This window comes from Tamandua tetradactyla, chromosome 7 (genome assembly GCF_023851605.1).
Source record: "Tamandua tetradactyla isolate mTamTet1 chromosome 7, mTamTet1.pri, whole genome shotgun sequence".
In the NCBI taxonomy this organism is placed as follows: domain Eukaryota; kingdom Metazoa; phylum Chordata; class Mammalia; order Pilosa; family Myrmecophagidae; genus Tamandua; species Tamandua tetradactyla.
In genome coordinates, this window is record NC_135333.1 from 152,699,233 (window position 1) to 152,718,995 (window position 19,763).

Sequence of the window (19,763 nt, forward strand, 5' to 3'; positions counted from 1 at the left end):
ACTGGTGATAAAAATTGGCACTTATTATTGCTGTTATTAATTATAAAGGTTTATATAACACATGGTAATTGCTGCTAGGGACTTATATTGTTAATTGCATACAATTGTATAATACTCTTTAATGGCAAAACCCTCTGAGCTCTGGAGAACTAGGCAATTTCTGCCTGGTTCATTACCATAATCACAGATCCTAACAAGAGCCTAATATAGATGAGAACTTAAAAATACCATTGAATTGGTGAGTAAATGAATGTATCATATAGCTTAAGCTTGTTGGTTCAAAATAGAAGGGTGACACCAGGTTATATATTTCTTTTATATAACTGCAATCCTTTTTCCTTTACTTGATTTATGGCAAATTAATCCTGGTAATAGTTTACCATGTGTGAGGTACTGTTATAAGAGTTTTACAAACTTAGTACTTAATTCCATGAATTATAGATATTCCCATTTTACAGATAAAAAAGTAGAAATATAGAAAAGCTAACACACGTGTCTAAGACACATAGCTAGGTATCTGTTGAGTTGGTATTTGAATTTCTCCATCGCTATATTTATAATCAGTTTTAGATAAGTCAGTTTTTAGGACTAGCTCTCTTAATCATTAAGATTGCAGTTGCCATCATAATTTCACCCTTGCACAAGCAGTCATTGCCTGATCTACTTAAAGTGCTGGAACCAATTGTTAATTTCTTATCTCCAAGTTATAAAGAAGATTCATCCTCTCGGTTTCTTGGGGTATACATAACCTTGGGGAGACAATAATTGCATTGCACAAAGATATATTTATTTTGCTTGGTAAAACAAATTTTACTTTGAAAAATAGATGTTATTAATTTTTACTTGGCTTAGACAAAAACATGGATGTAAATCAATAGAGCTGTCATTTCTGCTTTGTGCAGATATTCTGCTGCTGGAAGCGATGATAAATTTAGATTTCTGTTCTCTTCAGTATTATGTCACAGTTTACTACAGAGCCAACAATCATATTTAAGAGTCCTTACTTTGGAAACACTAGGTTTTACTCATTTAAAAATGGTCATTTCTTCTAAGGTATTTACTGTATAAGAGCTCACATAGTTTAACTTTCTCCTAAAAAGTAGTGATGGGAACGTATATGTCATAGCTTATGCAATTTAGTTTCCTTTAAAACTCTTTGGACAATAAAAATGAGATAATAAGATTTCTCTGTACAATCAAAGAAATATAAAAAAAAGAAAACACCAGATATTATTTCTAAAGTTTAATTCATAATGAGAAATGTCTCTTCCAATTCTGAACTTACTTTCTGCTAGATATGTAAAAAGACAGATTGCCTTTAAAAATGTAAGTATTCTTTCTCCATTACTATATTTATAATCAATTTTAACTGAGTTATAAGTCTTCTCTCTCATCTTGGTTCGTTTTGGGTTGTATGTTTACAGGCATTTAAGAGTAATATAGGATTGAAAAACGTTTTCATGTGGCTGGGCAAGACACAGTTGGATTTTCAGGGAATGTTAATGAAATGAACGATTGCCCATTTCTAATAATTTAAATAGAGTTGGTGCCCAAGATGGATGGGAGATGGTTTTGGTCATGAACTAGTGGCCTATGTAAGAAGTAATATAGCCAATCTCTCTCCTTACAATAGCAGATGTTTCTCTGCTAATGTTCAAATAAACAATTCCCTTGGAAACATCTGTCAGAGAAACATGTCTATAATTGAAATGAACATTGGGTATATTAGAGTGTGCCAATAAAGAAACCTGACTCATATACTGAAAAAAAAAAAAACCCAATATTTTTTGAAAAATACTTTGAGTTATAACTGCAATTATAAAACTTGGTTAACAGTATTTACTGTGAATTGTCATATGTAGTGTACTGCACCACATGTTGTGTGCAGCCAGCTACTTTTTTCTCAAGATATTTAATTTGAACTGATGACTTTATCTATTTATGGATTCCATTCTAACAATGTGGCTAGATTCTTCTTTGGCATATGTTTTCATTTAACCCAACAAACTAAAATAGTATCTATGAAGAATACATAGAAGAGGTATTTAGTATTACAGAAAGTAAAATTAAAATGAATAATCCCTTTGTGAACTTATAACATGGAGCTTCATCTCCACAGAGGCCCAAACTAGAAGAAATAAAGTTAATTTACAAAACGCATGGATGTGTACTTTAGAAGTGGAAATGTCATTGGATAAGATTAAGAAGAAAAAGAACTTGGGATCCCTCAACCAGTTCAATGTGTTGATCTCATTTTCCTAACAGCAAAACATACATTCATATTTACCAAGAGTAATTTAATAGGAATACACTTTAAAATATAATGTTCTATCTTGCCATATAAATTCCACAGCCTTATAAGATGCAGTTTTAAACTTGGCCTTTTGCACGTTCACCCACTTTTCTAAAATACCCACCCATTAGCAAGATTCAGCACTTACTTCTCTGCTGCTGTCCTTGTTCATATCACAATTTGTCATCTCTCATCCAAGCAAAATATGACAGAGACTGCTGTGTCTTCACTATTTACTCCTGGGTATGCAAATTTACAGTATTTCCTAGCCTCTTTACAGTTTTGTGCAATGGAATGTGGGCAAGAGTGACTAACGTTATGTCTGTCCAAGGTCACGCCTCCAGAAATCTTGACCTCTCTTTGTCCTTATTCACCTGCTGAACAGAGATGCTGGACAAGGTCAGTGCCACAAAATGTGAACAGCCTCTTTCTTGAATCATATGTGAAGGGCTTGTCAACTGGAACATCTGCATTGGAATAAAGAACATACTTTTTATTTGTACGAAGCTGCTCAGATTTTCAGATTTGTTACTGTAGCAGCTTGCATTACCCACTGTGTTTCAGACACACCGGTAATAAATTTACACATTATCACCTAATCTTCATCCATGTAATTCAATGTCATTTTAAATTCTAAAGTCTCAAAACAAAGTTTTAATATTCTCTACCCTTGAGTTCTCTTTTACAACATTCCAGTTGTAAAGAACATCTAGAATTGAGTTGCCCAAAAAAGAAAATATATATTAACTTTCTAATATAGCATTTGGTTAGACTGGAAATAGGGGCATTTCAACATCTGATCATAGGAGAATTAACTCTTCTATAGGCATTTGTTACATTCAGTTGTTAGCAGATTTGACTTGGCAGCAAAATCAAATTCCTTATTATACTGAGCCATATTACCATGATAATATATCTTGCATTAGAACTTGGAAAGGCAGATAGCTAAGAAATAGCAAGTCTATATTGCACCACAACACAATCGAAAGTCTTTGGGGCTGTTGTATTAGTGCATCATCACCAAAATGCATGAGAATAATTTAATAGGATCTTCATGGGAACTATCCTCACACTCATTTCCTGAGTTCATGGCAGCAATACCATTGGGAATAAGAGATCTAAGAAAAGCCTCTAATCACACAGAAGTGTATCAGTCATGCCATCTCTGCAAATGTAGACGATGTAATTCTTTATTCTGTCGTGAAAATAATCAAAGGAATAGCTTGAGATATGCTTATTGCAAAGGACTTGTAAGTGTCTACCACTGTAGCAGGGCTGGTGGCTGGCAGTAGGGCTGGTAGAATGCCAAATTCCAGACATGGCGTGATTAAACCCAGTGTCTAATCATTTGGTTATAGTAAATTCACAAGGCAGGCTGATTACCGCATGCCCTGTCTTCATGGTGGTACATGTGTTATACATTTCCTATGAAATTACTAGTGTGAATTTGTAACTAAAATATAGTGTTTACAAAAGAATTTTTCCCTTACATTTTTTTTAAAGCTGATTTGTGTATTCCACCAGTGTTGTAAATAAAAGCCACGATGTTAATTGGTATTCTCACTATTTTACTATGAGACATTTGCTTTCCTGTTTAACTATATTTTTTTCTGGGTTTTGCCTTGTATTTGCTGTAAGATTTTATATATGAGATGCAAAAGTCAGCTGCTTAAAATTAGAATGTTCAAATCACATAAGAGAAATATTCATTAATTTTTCTGAAATACAAATACCCACATATTAACAAGTCTACAAAAATAGAATGCATGGCTTTGGGCTATAACAGAAGAAATATTTAAAGTTACAAGTTATTTTAACATTTTGGGTGAAAAAGATATATAGAAACATTTTAAGAAAATACATCAAATCAAGCCATGCTATTTGTTTCTGCTTACCATATTAATGGCAATAGAACACATTTATTAAACTCTCTTGACTATGCATAATTCATTAAATAAATCATTAAAGGTTGCCTATAGATCTATTGCTATAGTGCTTTTTATTATGAATACTACTACATTTGCTATAAATATTCCTTCTGCCCATTCCTATATAAGAAAAAAAAAACATCTAAAATGTAACTACTATTTTTCCTTTAAGACATTTTTCTTTCTCTATTTTGCCTTTGTATTAAAATGTCAACTCTGATTAGATGAACATCAGTGAAGACTTTTGTAGCTCAATGGAATGTAACCATTGAAAGAAAATGTGGGGTTCGATTGAACTGGTAATCTACCAAAACAGCCAGATACTTAAACATTTGTGAACAGAGTCTGTTTTAAACTGTCAACAAATAATATTGGATGCTCACTCTAAATCCTGACATTGGAAAGACGTAAGTTTCTACATAAACATTTTTTTTTTCATAATATGACCGTTCAGTACCTCCCCCTCATTTGCAAACCTGTCCCTTCCCCTCACTCATATGAATTGTCTTGAAAATTCTTCCACCTTTATGGATTCCTTCTGGCTTTTCCCCCAATCTTGCATTTCCTCCCTCAGCCCCAGCCTGATACATCAACTCTTTACTAGTATCTCTACCTGAAAGGAAACACTTAACATGCCAAAACTGAACTCTTGTTATCTCCCACCAAGCCTGCCCCTCTCCCACTGATCACATCTCAATAAGAGATGCTGTCAGGTACTCAGTTTTTCAGCCCCGCTTAGAAGTCATTGGTCATGTCCTTGCTGTATTGTAGTTTACATCTAATCCATTAGAAATTTCTATAAGCTGCAACTTTAAAATATTTCTCAAATCTGACCATTCCTTTTACCTCCTCTGCTGTTACTCTAGTCCAAATTTTATCTTCTCTTGTTTGGACCTAAGATTCCTAAATGGTCTGACCTGTTTCTACCCTTGATCCATGATTAGCCTCGTCACCCAGTAGCACAGAAGATCATGTCAGTCTTCCCAATGAAAATTTTCCTGTGGGTTCACATGATATGTAGAATAAAATCTGACATCTTGCACTTGTCTTCAGGACCCACTTTGCCTTCCCTTCTGAATCCTTCTTACTCTTCTCCCCTTCTGCTAACCTGCTGTAGCCACAGTAGCCTTCTTGCTGTCCTTTGAAATGTTCAACCTCACTCCATCCCAGAATATTTACATGTTTCTGTTCTGTCTGAACAGAATATGTTATTCCAAATTGGGAGCTTCCTCTCAAACTTCATCCTTCTGTTTAAATATTACTCCCTTCTAATAGTTGTTTCTGTTCATCTTATCACACACCTCTAGCCATCACCTAATCCTTTACAAAGATTGTCTTTTCTTAATTGCTCTCAGAGCAATAATAAAATGCCCACTCTTCATTGTCTGTCTTCACTACTTATCTTTGCTACTAAAACGAAAGTCTAAGGAGGCAGACTGTCTGACTTGCCGGCTGCATATATTCATCATCTAGAAAAAGTTTCAATAAATATTTGCAGAATAAGTCAAACTATAAGCCTATCTTCATTATAACTAGTTGACAGTGATCGTTTTTTTCTTATCCTGATTAGAGTACAAGCCCATCTACACCCCTAAATGCTTTGAATAAACATCAGGAAAGGAACTATAATAAACAGCTCTAGGTTTTTTCAATTTCCCTTTTAATTGACCATGTTGACCTTTTACCTCATTCCTCTGACTCTGCTATTAACTAGCTTTTCTACATGGGAGAATTACTCTGCTGAGCATCATCTATAGCAGTGATTCTTATACATTAACGTGCATCAGAATCACCTGGAGCCTTATTAAAAAAAATGCTTGGACCCCTTCCCAGAGTTCTGATTGCATAGGTCTGGGGGGTACTGCAGAATCTGTGTTCTCCCCTACTCACCATGTGTTGCTGATGCAGCTAGTCTGGAGAGTACAGTTTGAGAAAACCATATAAATGGAATGTCTGGATCATTTTCATCTGTTCCTATCACAACTTTTCAGAAAGGTGAAAGTTTTCTATAGACCTAGGCAAGGTGTGGGGTCTGGAGCCTGACCAACTGTGAATTTCCATTCAGAACCAAGTACTTATCAGATGAAGTGTCCTGATGTCACACTTCATATCAGGACACATTTTCAGGACACTGCTTCAAACTAAAATTTGACAAAATGATAAAGAGGACATGATGAAAGAGATGGAAACAGAGATAAAGAGAGAGAGGAAGAGAAGTAGAGAAACAGGAGGAGGTGGAGGAGGGTGGCCGAATTTGGAACAATGAAGAAGCTGAAAGAATAGGCAATACCTGAAGGAATCAGCTGACGCTGACACAGCGAGCTGGTGTTCACAGATTTTTAAAATGTCATTTATGAATTCAGATTAGAAAGGATTATTTATGGGTGTGAGAAAGCCATTTCAAAACTAACACAAAGCAGAAATCATCCATCTCCATTAGACATCTGTGTAGATGCCTATAAGTTTCATTCTTTGTGTTTGTTCATTTCTGTGTGTTCTCTGGGCATTATTACAAAAGCACAAAAATAAATCTGTTTTGGTAAAAAATATTTTAAGTAGAAAAATACCTAACCAGGTCTTTGTTTCCTTTTGGCTATGATTCCCAATAGTCTTGTTCTTTGTAAATGATCATAGGCAGTCTGTTGTCAACAGCCTCATATTGTTTCATCTCTCTGCCCTACCCTTATCAATCTAAACTCAAGAATCTCCAATTCTTTATCATACTTCCTCATTTAGGCCTCAAAACCCAACCATCAAAACTAACGCATATACATTAATGGGAATAGAGAAACTCCTCAAATCCCAGGGGTTAAAAATAATAACCAAAGGCTGGCATGTATTTAATGCTTTCTAGGTATTTGTTACAGTTGTCTTTTATATGTTAAATTGAATTGATTTCTTAGCTTTTTTGAAATAATGCCCCTTCCCCTCAGCTTAATAGATATATTGGCTTTATTATATGTATATTGAAGAATGAGAGTATAAATTCTTTAGGCAATAAATGGAATGCCTGGGTATAATTCTGAGTCTGAGAAGGTGTTTGGCATTCTTCAGACAGCACTGCATAGGTACTTGTCTGCTCTTTATTGCCTGCCTTGTTTATCAATTCTATTTTTATCCTACAATCTAATTCATATGAAACATTGAATTAAGAAGAGATTATTTAAGAACATAATTATTGTTTTGCTAATGTAAAATTTAAATTTAAATGATTTAATTTTAGAAATTTGGGATATATGTCTCTGTGTATATAAAGAACGGCATGTCTGTTTACAGAAATTCCTGTGTTTAATGAAATTTATATAGAACAAAAAGAATGACTTTTAATATTAGACTTCTATGGTATGGCAATAAAGTCAGTTTTAGTATAAGCCATTTCAAATGACTCCTGGTTTCCATCAAATGTTATTGATTTTCTTGATGAACATGTTTTAAACTTTGCATGAAGTTTTTCCAAACAAAGCCATTTGAACTCCACAGCCTGCCTCTCATATGTCAAAAGTTCTTTATAGCTATATATAGTGTAACAGGTTTATTGGAAAGTATGAGCTTTGTGGAGTACAAACTTGAAGATTTATTTTCTCTAACCAGTGCCCCCAACTGTGCCATGTCAAATCTTCTTTGCCTGCTGGGTAGTAGATCTCTTAATGACATCTTGGGCAAATTCCATAACTTCTCTCTAGTTTAAGATATTACAAAGTCTAGTCTGGTTTACAGTTCATCTCAGATCTTCTCTTTACCACAGTGTAGGCCTGGTTGGGGCCAGGGGACTTGGAGTGGGGAAAAAGTGTGGTCTGGTTTCTAATTTCTCCACTATCACTGGGAATCAATTAGGAAGATTAAGCATGTCTCTCTGGGGGCATCTCTCCTACTTATTATTACTGTTCCTCTTACTGTCAGCTGTCATACTGTTCTGGATAATGCTGAGAGATCATTAATGCCCAGGGAGACAATGGCTACCTTGTGATTTTCTAAGGAAACATGAGTAAGTTCTTTAGAGGTTCGCTTGGGAACATCCCCACTGTAAAGTTTCCTAAATCATTATTTTTTTATATTTAGCATGTATGCAGCTCTTACTCTGTGCTAGGCGCTGTTTCATGTGTTTTACACATACTAAATTATTTAGTTATCTAAAAATCATATGAGATAGGTACTTCTGTTATTTAGATGGTGTGGTGGTTTGAAGCTATACATATCTCAGAAAAACATGTTCTTAAATCTAATCCGTTCCTGTGGGTGTCCATCCATTGGAAATAGGACCTTTTGATGAGAGTACTTCAGTTAAGGTGTGGCCCACCTCAGTCAGGATGGGTTTTAATCTTCTTACTGGCATCCTTTATAAACAGGATGAATACAGAGAGAAGTCACGGAAGCAAGAAGCTGAAATCAACAAAGCAGAGAAGAGAAGGGAAAGACCAGCAGATGCTGCCATATGCCTTGACACGTTACAGAGGAATCCAAGATCCATAAGTAAGCAGCTGACATGGGATTTAAACCCGGATAGTCTGTCGCCAGTATCTATGCTCTTAATTACAATTTAGGTTGCTCTGATATGGCTGTTTCTAGCTTGAGGGGCCAGTTACCCATGGTCTTGAGTCATCAATAAAATAGCAATTTTTGAATAAGACTGGAGGAAATCTCTTAAGGAGAACCCAGTTGAAGAAAACAATAACATTAAAGAAAATCTAAGTCCTAAGGGAAGACAACTGAAGAGGACCAGAAGAGTTAGCATCTGGAACACAGACAGACATGGGCATACCTGCACAGGACAATAATTAGAGTGTCCATTCAAACGTAAATGGCTACAAGGTTTCAAAGAAGAGGCTAAATACTTGCCTGGGGGAATGTTGACAAAAGATACTGCCTCGGTTTGCCTGACCCTCAGCAAAACAAAAACCTTCGACTTTTTAAGAAGCCCTGCCTCCACAGAAGGCTGTTTGTCAACATTATTGTCATTGAAGAGTAAGTCTAGATAGTGTTTCCCTGAGATTCAAGTAGCTTATTCAAGAATTATTTCTAACTACATATAATAATGCCCCTGGGAAAAGTCTTAGAAATTCATTTTTCTCCTTCTCATTACATGTTGAGTGATATTTTAATGTTCTTTATATATTGGCATCCTGAAGAACAAATTGACTGCTTGGCCTGAGCCTCAGTTGAACCCTGAAGTCACTGGTGTCAAAGACTGGGGAGTTTTAAATGGAAATGAACAGCTGCAAAATGTTGAAACATGTCCAGCAGATTAAGAATAAGGAAATTAGATTCTGTAATTACAAGGTCATTCTAGTTTTGCAAGAAGGAATTAGGGTCATTCATTTCCCAGCTGCAAAGCGTGCATTGTTCAAATTTCCCATTTGAATATTTGATTTAGAATTTTTCACGGTGTATGATGTGAGACTTGAGAAACGAGTACTCAGTTTTCCCAACAACACAACAACACTGCTAGAATGCACCATCTTTCTGTACTGATTTGAGATTCAAACCTTACCATATATTAAAGTAACATAATTATCAATAATCATTCTATTCCCATGGCTTATCTGCATATTAATATACTATCTTGTTTAATTGTGGAATATTTATAGTATATTTTAATATCAAGAGAGCTATTCTCCCCCATTGCCTTTTTTTTTTAATTTTTTTATTAATCAAAATAAAGAAAAGAAATTAACACAACATTTAGAAATCATTCCATTCTACAAATGCACTCAGTAATTCTTAGTATCATCACATAGATGTATGATCATCATTTCTTAGTACATTTGCATCGATTTAGGAAAAGAACTAGCAAAACAGCAGAAAAAGATATAGAATGTTAATATAGAGAAGAGAATTAAAATAATAATACTAATAATATATATATATATATAAAGGAAAAAGAAAAAAAAACAAAAACAAAAGATACAAACACACAAACACACAAACAAAAAACCATATTTCAGGTGCAGCTTCATTCAGTGTTCCAACCTACTTACATTACACTTAGGTATTATTGTGCTGTCCATTTTTGAGTTTTTGTATCTAGTCCTGTTGCACAGTCTGTATCCCTTCAGCTCCAATTACCCATTATCTTACCCTGTTTCTAACTCCTGCTGGTCTCTGTTACCAATGATATATTCCAAGCTGATTCTCGAATGTCGGTTCACATCAGTGGGACCTTACAGTATTTGTCCTTTAGTTTTGGGCTAGACTCACTCAGCATAATGTTCTCTAGGTCCATCCATGTTATTACATGCTTCATAAGTTTAGTCTGTCTTAAAGCTGCATAATATTCCATCGTAGGTATACGCCACAGTTTGTTTAGCCACTCCTCTGTTGATGAACATTTTGGCTGTTTCCATCTCTTTGCAATTGTAGATAATGCTGCTATAAACACTGGTGTGCAAATGTCCGTCTGTGTCTTTGCCCTTAAGTCCTTTGAGTAGATACCTAGCAGTGGTATTGCTGGGTTGTAATCCATTCTGCCATTCTATGTCTTTTGATTGGGAAATTCAGTCCATTAACTTTTAGTATTATTACTGTTTGGATAATATTTTCCTCTACCATTTTGGCTTTTGTATTATATATATCATATCTGATTTTCCTTCTTTCTACACTTTACTCCATACCTCTCTCTTCTGTCTTTTCGTATCTGACTCTAGTGCTCCCTTTAGTATTTCTTGCAGAGTTGGTCTCTTGGTCACAAATTCTCTCAGTGACTTTTTGTCTATAAATGTTTTAATTTCTCCTTCATTTTTGAAGGACAATTTTGCTGGATATAGGAGTCTTGGTTGGCAGTTTTTCTCTTTTAGTAATTTAAATATATCATCCCACTGTCTTCTAGCTTCCATGGTTTCTGCTGAGAAATTTACACATAGTCTTATTGGGTTTCCCTTGTATGTGACAGATTGTTTTTCTCTTGCTGCTTTCAAGATCCTCTCTTTCTCTTTGACCTCTGACATTCTAACTAGTAAGTGTCTTGGAGAACGCCTATTTGGGTCTATTCTCTTTGGGGTGCGCTGCACTTCTTGGATCTGCAAATTTAGGTCTTTCATAAGAGTTGGGAAATTTTCAGTGATAATTTCTTCCATTAGTTTTTCTCCTCCTTTTCCCTTCTCTTCTCCTTCTGGGACACCCACAACACGTATATTTGTGCGCTTCATATTGTCATTCAGTTCCCTGATCCCCTGCTCAAGTTTTTCCATTCTTTTCCCTATAGTTTCTGTTTCTTTTTGGAATTCAGATGTTCCATCCTCCAGTTCACTAATTGTAGCTTCTGTCTCTTTAGATCTACCATTGTAGGTATCCATTGTTTTTTCCATTTTTTCTTCTTTGTCCTTCACTCCCATAAGTTCTGTGATTTGTTTTTTCAGATTTTCTATTTCTTCTTTTTGTTCAGCCCATGTCTTCTTCATGTCCTCCCTCAATTTATTGATTTGGTTTTTGAAGAGTTTTTCTATTTCTGTTCGTATATTCAGCATTAGTTGTCTCAGCTCCTGTATCTCATTTGAACTATTGGTTTGTTCCTTTGACTGGGCCATATCTTCAATTTTCCGAGCGTCATCCATTATTTTCTGCTGGTATCTGGGCATTTGATCAGATTTCCCTGGGTGTGGGACCCAGCTGGTTGAAAGCTTTTTCTGTGAAATCTCTGGGCTCTGTTTTTCTTTTCCTGCCCAGTAGGTGGCGCTCGTCTGTCTGCACGACAGTCGGCCCGGGAAACCGCGCGTGGAGGCGGGGGTCGCTGGCCGCCGCGGCTTGGGAGAGTGCCGGTCCTAATTGCCCAGCTGGCCCGAAACGCCAAGCGTGACGGGAGGGCCCCGCTATCCAACGTTCCCAGTCAGACCGGGGAGCCACTGCGTGGAGGGGACCCCAGTCGCCAGCCGCCCCGGCCGGGAAAACATGCGCCCCTCGGGTATCTCACCGCAGCAGATTCTCCCTGCCCATTCAGCTGTTCCAGAATGGGGTACGCTGTCTTTTTGGTCTCTGTAGTGACTCTGGGAGCTGTTTCGTATTGTTTCTGTTTCTTTAGTTGCTTTTCTGGAGGAGGAACTAAGACCCGCGCGTCTTACTAAGCCGCCATCTTCTCCGGAAGTCACCAGGGAGTCCGCAGACGCTTCCCTACAGCCTCGGACCGCCAATACCTCCGGGTTACACAGCACAACTCCATGGTAACCGCTTTCGCCACCACGTCCCGGCTGTCCCCATTGCCTTTTTAAAAAGAATTTTCCTATTAATTTTGCTTCTTTTTCCATAGGAGTTTTAGAATCATCTTGTCTAATACAAAAATAGTTTTAGTATTTTTAACTGCCATTGCATTACATTTTAAATTATGGACATTTTGAAGTTTCTAGTAAGAAACCTTAGTCATTCTTGGTTAAGTTTATTTCCAGGTACTGTACCTTTTGGGTGTATGTGTGTGTGTACATTCTTGTAAATGGGATCTTTTCTTTCATTACATTTTTTTTGGATGGGCAGGTCTGGACATCCAACCTGGTTCTTTGGCATGGCAGACGAAAATTCTGTCACTGAGCTACCATTGTACCACCCTCCATTATGTGTTTTTAATGGTTACTGCTGGTGGTAGTAAACTGAATTACCTGATATGTTTACTGATTTTGACCTACAAAAATAACCCTTCAATGTGGTTCAAACTGTTTTATTTGAAGCTGTTTATTTATCCATATTAATGTTTTACCCTGTAGTATGCTGACATTTTACTTCTTATAGAATAATTTTGTTTGATTCTCTTCTGTTTTATAGATAATCACATCATCTCAACTAGCGAGGTCCCCCTCCTTCTAAATTTTACACCGCTGTGTTTGGTATCAAATTATATTGGCTAATAGCTCAAGTTTAGTGTTAAATACTCAGTGATGACTGAGGGATACCTTATCTTGCCCCTTCACTTTCTTAGGAATATTTTTTTAGTGCTTTGTGGTTAAATCTTCTGAGCTGAGATAAATATATTTTATCATGTTTAAGAAGTATCAATTCCTATGTTAATGAGTATTTTTATATGGAGAAAGAATATTCCACTAATATCTATGGATTTTATCACATGGCATTTCTCTTAGGCCTATTAATGCAAATTATATTAATAGCATGTCTAATTAATACTACTTATACTTCTAGAACATCTCTTGAAAACTTTATATGACCCTTGTAATGATCTGCTGAATTCTGTTTGCAAATATTTTACATTGGATTTTCTCATCATTACTTATAAATGACACTGATCTGTAGCATTTAATGCAGTAATTGACAGGTTTTAGTAGAGGTGTTATGCTTGCTTTGAAAAATAGAACTTGAGCTTTTTGTTATTTTATCCATTCTCTAGAAGAGTTTTGTACTCTTGAAATGACCTATTTGTAAAAGATTTAATAAAGTTATATTGTAAAGCCATCTAGGTCTAACACTTTTGGGAGGACACCTCATTTTGGCAACATTAATTTGTCTGTGAATTTGGCTTACTTAGGAGTTTATTGTGAAGGGGGACAACTTTCATTTTTTGAAAACTGTACATTTTATCCACATTTTCAAATATATCTAGATTATTATTGAGCCAAGTCGTATTATGAGTCTTTGAGATTCTTTAACTTTTATCATTTATTCAATAGTTTTAAAATTTTGTGTTATTTTTTCTTTTTCTGTTTTTCATGACCAACATGGTTTGCAGTTGGATGATATGATTATTTTGCATCTGAACTTTTAATTTCATTGATTATACTTTATCAGCATTATAATTTCTGCTTTTATCATTATTTCCTATGTTTTACTTTGAGTTAACTTTTGGTATATATTTTAACATTTTGAATCAGTCAGTTCATTATTTGCTTTATTTTTCTTTTATCTTGACATACAATTTATAGCTCTGAAGTATAGTTTGAATATTACCTTAGCTGTGATCTTCAAGTTTGCATGGGTAATGTTTCCATTTTAACTGCTTTTTTTTTTTAACCTCATCAAACATTTTGGTTCGATTTTCTTCTTTGGTTCAAGATTATTTAAGGAAAGACTTATTAGTTTCTATTTGGTAGGCCCTCTTGGTCTTGCTACTTCAATTTTTATTTTTTTGCATGGGCAGGCACCGGAAATTGAACCTGGGTCTCCACATGGCAGGTGAGAATTCTGCCACTGAGCCACTGTTGCACTGCCCTGTTTTACTATTTTTTTGCAAAAATATTCTCTTCCTTGAATCAAATGCTGGCATCTGTACAATATTTATATTTTGGAATTTGTGGAGCCTTTACTTCGTGGTGGAAATTTTGGTAGTGTTTGTATGAACAAACAGTTTTCTTTTCCCATGTAGAGTCCAATATATTTCAAAGAGACCTATGCCATTCATTATGATTGCTAAATCTTCTATCTTTATGTTTGATTATCATTTCAATTAATTTTTGTCCATTTAACTATTTGAACTAAAGAGATGAATTACATTTCCTCACACTAGGGTTTTTCTAATATTCTTTTACTTCTAAAGTTTTGCTTTATAAATATTGATTTCATCATATTTTTGTTCATAGATATTCCAAACTGTTATAGCTTCATTGTTAATAACACTCTTGAGCATCATAATTTCTGATCGTTTTCAATGCCCTCTTATTAATTCTACCTTGCTTTATAACTCCCTATTTCCTTTCATTAGTTTGTCTTAAATCACATTGTGAAATTTTGTACTTTTTAAAATCTCTCTGGAGAATGCCATCAACATGGCAATTTAAGACATCCCCTGAAAAACCTGCCCCAGAGAGTCAGTGAAAATAAGGGAAAATCTTGTTTAGCACTCTAGAGGAAGGTAAAGACTGGAGAAGGATTCCACAAATGCTGAATTGAAGAGAGAGAAATATATCAGGTAGGAAAATTCCATTCTGTACAGGGCAGTTCTTTCCTCTCCCTCACTTGGTCCCATGAAGCTTGGTAAGTGGGCAGAGGCCACGGCCAGGATCCCTCTCACCTCCCACCAGGGACAGAGATTATAAAAACAGTCACAGCAGGAAGTTAGATTCCCAAGCACATCCAGTCACAGACACCCAAGTCCAGAGAACCCCAGGATAGAACACAAGTCTCTGAGGAGAACTGGATATGAAATGGCCCCAAGAAGAAGCTTCCAAAATGAAGGATAAAAGTGGTAAAACCTACTTCTCTCCCAAAAGTAGTATGTAGCCAAGAAGAAACAGTCTGAACTACCTGTTTGGGGCTCCAGGGAAGGAAGTGTTGTTACAACACCCAGGGAAGTATGGGACAAAATACTGAGAAGTCATAGTCAGAGACTCTAATTCCCTCTGTGGCTCCTGGTGCTTGTTCCCCCATACTGAAGGGAAGCAGCAGCCGATGGCCTGACCCTTGCCTGGGGAGCAGTTGTGACTGGAATGGCTTCAAGATCACTCTGCCTCAAGAACAGAGGGGTCACAGCCCAACCATGCTGACCAGAAAAATGAGCACCCAGGGTCCCTGCAGTTTTAGCCCCTCCTGGTCAGAAATCTCTATGTACCTCTTTTCAACAGCTTCAGAGGTGATCTACAGAAGAACAGCTAGCCCGAACTGCCATCTGCTGAGCAGGCTAAAAAGTACAACAGAAAAAAATCCAGGGTCCATTGGATCTGGTTATGCCCTCTGCAGAGATACCCAGCCCTGTTTTGGCTGGGAAATACAAATCCACTTAATACAAATCCGAGTAAGTTTTTTCCATTTAATACAAATCCAAGCAACGGAATCCTAGACAAGAGAGTGAAACCCGCCTTCACAATAAACCCATCAAGGTACTCAGATCACAAGCTATCAGCAAAAAGTCACAAGGCATGCTAAAATACAGAAAGATTTGATCCAATCAAAGGAACAAAAGTCAGAGGAGACACAAAATGCAACAATTAATGAAAAATTTTCAAACAAATCTCCTAAACAAATTCAATGAGATTGCTAAAGAGATAAAGGATGTTAAGGTGACACCATGTGAGAAGCGATTTTTTTTTAATGAATACATAGAAAAATAACAGATCTTCTGGAAATGAAAGACACTATGGATAAAATTAAAAGTATACTGGAGGGCCGAGCAAAGGTGGCTCAGTGGAGAGTTCTTGCCTGCCATGCCAGAGACCCAGGTTTGATTCCCAGTTGCCTGACCATGTTAAAAAAAAAAAAAAAAAAAAAAAAGGTAGTATATGAGAGACACACAGCAGTAGATTGGAGAGGCAGAAGAAAGGATCAGCAAGCTAGAAAACAGGGCAACTGAATTCATACAGATGAAAGAACCAGTGGAGGGAAAAAATAAAGGGAGAAATTTGAGTAAGGTCTCCAGGAAATGATTGAAAACAGGAAGCATGTAAACATACATATCATGAGCATCACAGAAGGAGAAGAGAAGGGAAAAGGGCCAGGAAGAATATCTGAGGAAATAGTGGCCAAAATGTCCCAAACCTTATAAAAGACATAAATACGCAAATCAAAGAAATCCAACAAACTCCAAACAAAATGAATCCAAATAGACACATACTAATCAGACTGCCAAGTGCCAAAAAGAAAGAGAATCTTGAAAGCAGCAAGCAAAAAAAAGCGATTATAAAACTAAGTGCTGATTTCATATCAGGAACCATGATGTGAGATAGCATTGGTATGATAAGTTAAAGATACTGAAAAAGAAAGATTGCCAGTCAAGAATTCTTCATCAAGCAAAGCTGTCCTTCAGATATTAGGAGGAGTTTAAAATATTCACCAATAAACAGAAGATGAGAGAATTCAATTACAAGAGAAACACTACAAGAAACACCAAACAGAGTTCTACCAGCCGAAAAGGAAAGACAGGAGAGAGTGTCTTGGAAAGGAGTATAGAAATGAGGATTATCAGTAAGGGTAACTAAAAGGATAAAACAAGAGAAAAATAACAGATCTGACAACTAAAAGTCAAAGGATAAAAATGTTGAAGGATGTACTGTTTTTACTATAATAGCATTGAATGTTAATGGATTAAACAAATAGGACCCATCTATATGCTATTTACAAGAGACACATTTTAGACCCAAAGATAAAATATATTGAAAATGAATGGATGGAAAAAGATACTCCATACAAACAGTAACCAAAATAACAAAGCTGGAGTAGCTATTCTAATATCAATCAAAATATACTTTATATGAAAAAAAATTTATGAGATGAATTGTTAATAAAAGGGGCATTTCATCAAGAAGAAATAACAACCATAAATATCTATGCACCTAACCATGTTATTCCACAATACATGAGGCAAACACTGGCAACACCAAAGAGAATAATAGACATCTCTACAATAATAGGGTAGACTTCAACACACTACTTTCTTCAATAGATAAAACATCTAAATGTAATGCAATGTCAGTTAAAAATACTAAAAATATTTTGTATTAGGCAAGATAATTCTAAAGATCCTATGGAAAAAGAAGCAAAATAAGTAGGAAAATACTTTTAAAAAAGGCAATGGGGGAGAATAGCTCTCTTGATATTAAAATATACTATAAATATTCCATAATTAAACAAGATAGTATATTAATATGCAGATAAGCCATGGGAATAGAATGATGATTGATAATTATGTTACTTTAATATATGGTAAGGTTTGAGTCTCCAGTCAATACAGAAAAGATGGTCCATTCTATCAGTGTTGTTGTGTTGTTGGGAAAACTGAGTACTTGTCTCTAAAGTCTCACATCATACACCGTGAAAAATTCTAAATCAAATATTCAAATGGGAAATTTGAACAATGCATGCTTTGCAGCTGGGAAATGAATGACCCTAATTCCTTCTTGAAAACCAGAATGACTTTGTAATTACAGAATCTAATATTCTTATTCTTAATATGCTGTACATGTTTCAACATTTGGAGATACTATAGTGCCATGTACCAACATAAACTTTGATTGGCAAATCCCAAGGAGTGGGGGTCCAGCTCTGAAAAGATGTTCTGCCTTTTTTTTTTTTTTTTTTTATTTCTAAAGTTCTCATTCGATAGAACTGCAAGCACACTTAGGTTCCAGCACTGCCTCAGGCAAGGATGGAACTAAGACATATGTGAGAGTCAAAGTAGTCAGGTGAAAGGGGTTAATTCAATAAGTCAAAGGGGGGGAAGGGAACCACATAATCATCTCAATTGGTACAGAAAAGACATTTGACAAAATTCAACATATTTTCCTGATGAAAACACTTCAAAGGATAGGAATAAAAGGGGACTTCCTCAACATGATAAAGGGAATATATGAAAAACCCACAGCTGACATCATCCTCAGTGGGGAAAGATTAAAAACTTTCCCTCCAAGATCTGGGGAGAAAAATACAAGGATGCCCACTGTAACTATTGTTATTCAACATTGTGCTGGAAGTTCTATCCAGAGCAATTAGACAAGAATAAAAGGCATGCAAATTGGAAAGGAAGAAGTAAAACTCTCATTATTTGTAGATGACATGATACTATATTTCAAAAATCCAGAAATCTAAGCAAAGCTACTTAAAGCTAATAAATGAATACAACAAAGTAGCAGGGTACAAGATCAACACCCAAAAACCAGTACTGTTTCTATACACTAGGGATGAGTAATCTGAGGAGGAAATCAAGAAAAACATTCCATTTACAATAACAACCAAAATAATCAAATATATAGGAATAAATTTAACTAAGGATACAGAAGACCTATACACAGAAAACTATAAGAAATTGCTAAAATAAATCATGGAAGACCTAAGTAAAGGGAAGGGCATATTATGTTCATGGATTGGAAGACTAAATATAGTTAAGACATCAATTCTTAAATATAGTTAAGATGTCAATTCTACCAAAACTGAATTGCAATGCAATACCAACTAAAATTGCAACAATTTACTTTGCAGAAATAGAAAAACCAATAACAAAATTTATCTGGAATAGCAGGGTGCCCCAAATAGCTAAAAATACCTTAAGAAGGAGAAATGAAATTGGAGATCTCACACTACCTGACTTTAAAGCATATTATGAAGCTACAGTGTTCAAAACAGCCTAATACTGGCATAAAGATAGATATACTGACCAATGGGATCAAATTGAGTGTTCAGAAATAGACTTTCTCATCTATGGAAATTAATCTTTGATAAAGCAGTCAAGCCAACCCACCTGGAACAAAGCAACCTCTTCAATAAATGGTGCTTGGAGACTGGGATATCCATATGCAAAAGAATGAAAGAGAATCCATATCTCACACCCATACAAAAGTAAATAAAAATGGATCAAAGACCTAAATATTGGAGCTAAGACCATAAAACTTTTAGAAGATAATAGAAGGAAATATCTTATAAATCTTATAATAGGAGGTGGTTTCCCAGACCTTACACCCAAAGCATTAGCATTGAAAAAAGCAGATATGTGATCTCCTCAAATTTAAACACATTTGTGCATCAAAGACCTTTGTCAGCAAAATAAAAAGACAGCCTACATATGCAATGGTAGGCAATATTTAGAAACCACATATCAGATAAGGGTTTAGTATCCAGAATATATAAAGATTCTGGGACTCAACAATAAAAAGACAAACAACCCAATTTAAAAATGGGCAAGAGACATGAGC

The 19,763-nt window shown here is 35.7% G+C and overlaps 1 long non-coding RNA gene across 5 annotated transcripts in view; it reads right to left on the reverse strand.

Moving 5' to 3' along the window:
• Positions 1-19,763, reverse strand: part of LOC143690252 (uncharacterized) — a 211,322-nt gene that overhangs the window by 42,096 nt on the left and 149,463 nt on the right. For all 5 annotated transcript variants that reach the window (XR_013179079.1, XR_013179078.1, XR_013179082.1 and 2 more), the window contains exon 3: positions 2,442-2,760. This is a non-coding gene — a long non-coding RNA (uncharacterized LOC143690252). The remainder of the gene's footprint in view (positions 1-2,441; positions 2,761-19,763) is intronic.